Here is a 5,232-nt window from a genome sequence, read left to right on the forward strand (position 1 = left end):
CAAAATGATGGTAATTAAAGAAACCCTACAACCAGAATTGTTTAAGCTGCTCAGGTCCATTTTGGTAGCACCAAACTGGGGAGAAATGTCACACATAAACCAGGCTGCAGTTCTGAGGGAGCAGCAGCTTCTGGTAACAAATTGGCTGGGGACTAATCAACAACAAGAGATTACTGCATGGGGTTGATGCTCTTGAGCTGTCTCAGTTGAAATCAGGGCTGCATGTTTGTGGTTTAACAAGTAAAGCAATAGCGATTAAAAAAACAACACAGTAATTACTTTTCTATTAGAAGACTTCTGATTTCTAATGTGTTAACTTCCACAACAAGCAAAAGTTGTCTCCAAACAAGTGCTGAACTGACTAGAAATGCAAGAATTGCAAGAGTGCTGAATGAACAGAAGCTGGCATTGATGAAATACTAGGTGTAAAATTCTTTCACCTCTGTGCAAAATGAGTGAAATGTAAAAAAATAAGATAGTGTAAAGGAAAGAAAGACCTGGGACTCTTGTGAGAAACCAGGATCTCCATAAGAATACACAGAAGTGTATTTCCTGTATTTTCTGGAAAAAATTATGAGATGTGGAGTTTCAAGTGCTGGATTCTTAATTGCATTTTTATGACTTGTAGTTGCAATACTAGAACTGTACTGTGGAGTCAAAGCATTTGTAAACAGCAGGAGTGAATGATATTTGAATCCCAAAGCGCTGATTTGTTGTTGTTGTTGTTGTTAGTAGCATTCTGGCAGCCACACATCAATTATTAGTAATGCATCATTAAGTGTCATGTGTCAGCTATTAATGCCTGTGGGGCTGCTAGAGCCAACAAACACTTATTTTGTGATGAAAGCTCTTGAAAGACAAATGCTTCTCTTTAGTTGCTCTATTTGGAGTCCACGTACAAGTTTTCTTGGAACGTCTCAGACAAAGACAATAAGATGCAAGGATCACCAGGAGTCATGAATGCAGTCCCACTTAAATGAAGCACAGACTAATCCTTACTCTTCAGCATTGAAAAAATGGGTGATGACTAGAAAACATCCTGCTTAGAAAAGCATTGCTTGTGCCACTTCATGTTGTATATTGTGTTGGGGTTTTTTTATTTCCTTTCGCTGTTGCTGTTAAGTCAGGATCTCCTTGATCCTAACATTCTGGTTTCTTTATTCAAGCCTTGTATTTCCTCTCCAAACACTTTTTATTTCCTCCAAGAGAAATATGATCTTTTCTAACTAGGCCTTCAGGGTGTTTAGCACAGGCTTTGTTCTGAACACAAATTGGGAACCACCTTCTGTGTAATCACCTGTTTCCCATCTTCTAATGAAGGCTTATTCCAATTAACCTCAGTATGGCTTTAAGCACTGATACCTGTTCTGCATTTTAACACTGAGTACCACTTTGACCCGATCTTTTGACAGTTTTTCTGTGGAGCGTTTCTGTCTCCCTTTTCAAAGTGAATTTCTCTGACTGGGAATATTGTTTAGGATTATATCTATATTTTGTACTCCACCCATGTGTACTTACTCATTATCTTCCTGTGTTTTGAAGTCCACCGGCAGCCTTCATTCACCACAGCATGTGAACAGAATCTTTGTTCAGCAAAATACTTAATTATGTTTTTCAGTCATGTTTGTACAAGTCAGTGAGGAGCACATGTCATCACCTGGTCCAGTTCCTGTCCTTGTGAAGAGCAAGAACTAAGCACAACTAATTTATCTCTGCAATTCTCTCTCCCCTTCCTCTTAACACTCCCCCTCCCTCAGCTGTGGACAGTATTTCAACAACTCTATGGCTTGAACACAGGACAGCTGTCTGAATATGGTAGTTTCCATCATGGCCCCCCTTGTAAAATGTCATACTCTGGTTATTGTTGGCAGTTTGGAACAGATGGCCAGAGGGAAAATGTAGCAGTCAATTAAAATTCACTGTAGCACTATTCTTGGTTACCATTAGAATCACAAAAAGTGTAGCCAATGTTTCTCTCTCAAAAATACTAATTTTTTTTGTTTGTTTTGTTTTCTGTGATGCCCTATATACATGCTGTACAAAGAAATGCCTGTTGATCTGGCATTAGGATCCAGTTGACATTTAAGTGCTGTCAATTAAAATCGACAGAGGCTATGTAGTGAAGGTCTTTGCAGACAATAGAGATATCCATTGCTGCAAAGTGAGTCATGCTTGCAGCCCTACATACTGTACATTTCTGAGGGGATTTTAAGGCTGCCTTCACATTAATGAGCAAAAATATATCTATATTAATATGCTGCTGTCACTTTGCACTCACTCCCTTCAAGGTACATGCAGAAAATAGGTAGCAGCACAGTACAGAGAAAGGGAAAGAATGTGCTCTTATCTCAAATGTCCTGTGTTTTGCAGGATGGCTGATTTACAGTGATGTTCTTGGAATACCCTATGATCCTGATGCTTTTTTGCTGAAGTACATGCAGCCAAGGATGCATCGCCTTGTCTGAGCTCCTGCAGAGCAGCTCAAGAGCCAGCTTGTCAGGGTTTTGGAGAGGATATGAAATGGGAGACCCCAAGACTCCCAATTTTAGCATTATCTACAGCTTTGAGATACTCCTGTCTTGAGCACAAAATAAATTTATATTCCTTTTCCACTTGATGCTGGATTAAACTTTTATTATTATCATAGTCATCTGATAAATTAAGAAGTTCTTTGCTAGTTTCTTACTGTCCAAAGCTGTCTGGAAGGAGTAGGGGTCTTGCCTGAGCTAGAGGCAGAGAATTTGAGCAGGTCCCTCCAGTGCAGGCAGAGCTGTGGCTGCCCACAGATCCAGCAGAGGGAAGTGTTGTCCTAAAATACCCATTGAGAGCCTTTTGTGTGATGAACTGCAAGAGCCATATTATTGCACCAAGAAATCCATGATCTGAAGCATATGTAACATGTGATTTATAAAGTCCCAGAAGGAGACAAAGAAGCTTTATAAAATGCCAGAAAGAGCAAGTGTGATAATAATCAGGATGTGGCAGGGGCTGAAATTACAATTCTATAGAGAACTTGAAACTTACATATTTTTGTTCTCTTTAGGAGAATAAATAGCATTTTAGAGGTTAAAGGGCTGTGATTCATGCTTCAGTTAATAATAAAGCTGTAGTCTTTCATATCAAAAGATGGGATCTTGAAAAACAGACGGTCAGAGATGTACTTGGTGGTCACATGGTAGTTGTCATAGGGTGCTTCACTCAAAGAACTGTCTCAGCTTCAGGTAACTGCTGCCAGCGCAATTGTGATCAAGATACTGTTGCTACTGCAACTTCAAGCAACTTCAAGAGGCTTAAAAGTCAAGTATAATAATCTCTCTGGTATTAAAAAGAATGGAATAATAAAGTAAAATTTTGACTGTAAATATTACTCTCTTAAATCTACAGGATTCATGAGATGTCCCAAAATCATGGAAGCCAAAATGTTCAGGACACCCATTAGTTACACTGAGCATGACTTTGGAAACTGTTACTTCTTTTAAGGGTCAAAGCTGGTGATGTAACATCTAAATATCAAGTTAAAAAAGATCAGGGGATGGAATGTTGGGTGAAATGGAACTCGACCTTCTCTGAGTTGTCAAGATGTGGTTTTTCAGTTTCTCATAGATGGCTGTGACAAACAATTAGAAAGGGTGTTAAAGCTCAAAGAACATTTTATGGGTAATGGTGCTTGAAAAAGGTTGGAAGAAATGAATCCTAAAATAATTGCACTAAAATAACCCTAAAGAAGAACTTGATCTGCGGGGTACAAAGTCAGGAGCTGCACAGCTAAAAACGGTGTTTCTGAGTAGGCAGCTAAGAAAATATTCCGTTTGCTCAGTTCTCATCACTTGGGGATTTGTGGGGTGTGATTGATGATTTGAGTGCTCCCCTTGTGCTTTCCCAGAAGCTACTCAGTAGCAAAGTAAGAACCAAACCTAGAAGGTTGGGTTGCAATCTTTTGCTCAAGCAATTATGGACCTTATGATAATTAAATTTGGTGTTCTAACTTAATGCCATACTTCAGTACAAATATGTCTTGGTTTTACAATATATCTTCCTAGCCTTTTGCTGACAGAAAATGGGGCAGATCCTGTATACAGACTTCTCATTTTTGCATTAGTAGAGAGAAAGACTATGGGGTAAGATGTACTTTTATCTTGCTCACAGAAAGGGGATATAGTTCCAGTAAGGTAAAATCGATTAAATCATTCCTCAGGGAAGCCCTAAGAGATCAGACGATTTGTCTTGATTGTGGAAATCAAGACCCAGTCAGCTGAGGAGGTGGCAGGTCATGGGACAGAAGGGAACTGGTCTCCTGGGAAGATTGCTGGCCAGCTGTCCACTTTTGGCCAAACTTTGTCAAGGACTTTGGGAGCAGTAGCTGCAGACAGGGCCATGCCGTTGTCATATCTGTGATGACAGTAGCAGCTTCTCAGAGGTTAGATCACTAGTGAACGACACCACAGAGTAGATCATAACAAAGTGCACACAGATAGAAACTATCTGCTTAAAACAAATACAAAACAAACAAATTCTCTGCTAGGCTACCACTATGGCTGCAAACTAAGACATACATGTTGGCATTAGTGTTTCTATGTGTTTGGATTAAAAAGCCAGCTTCACTTTCGTTTGTAATCACTTTTGGCTCCACTGTAATGCCTGTTTCAAAACAAACACATACCTCTGTGTTGTGCAGAGTTATATTGTAATGGCTCTTATAAGTTGTACTTTATACAGTGTATGGCATACAGTTTGTTGGTTTTGCAGAATCTGTGCCCTTTAAGTGAAAGAGGTTTTGTATAGCTGTGAAGAAAAAGATTTCGATGTTTTATGGAGGAAAAACAGTATTTTGAATATAGGCTCTTTTCCCTGCTAAACTGATGACTAGACAGACAACAAACAGTACAGCAGAGCGAGTGTAGGAAGTGGGTTATGAATAGGATTTTTAATAGATTCTTGCAATGGAGTTGCTAATAATGAAATATGTCAGGAGCAGTCCTGGAGTAGATTGAGCTGTTTGTACGAGTAAGAGAAGGCAGACACAGCCTATTTGTCCCAGTTAATAGCAAGAATCTAGGTAGGGATCACAATTTCCCTTCGGGCTTTCATGCGTTTATCCAGCAGAAACCTTCGGGCACCGGGGGGAGGGAACTGCACTCTCCGCGGAGAAAGGCAGTGAAGTAGGAAAGTCAAATGGGTCTACGATTGGCTTTTTTTAAGTCATTGTGTATATTTGTGCACTTCTAAAATTAT

Source organism: Melopsittacus undulatus, chromosome 6 (assembly GCF_012275295.1).
Source record: "Melopsittacus undulatus isolate bMelUnd1 chromosome 6, bMelUnd1.mat.Z, whole genome shotgun sequence".
NCBI lineage: Eukaryota > Metazoa > Chordata > Aves > Psittaciformes > Psittaculidae > Melopsittacus > Melopsittacus undulatus.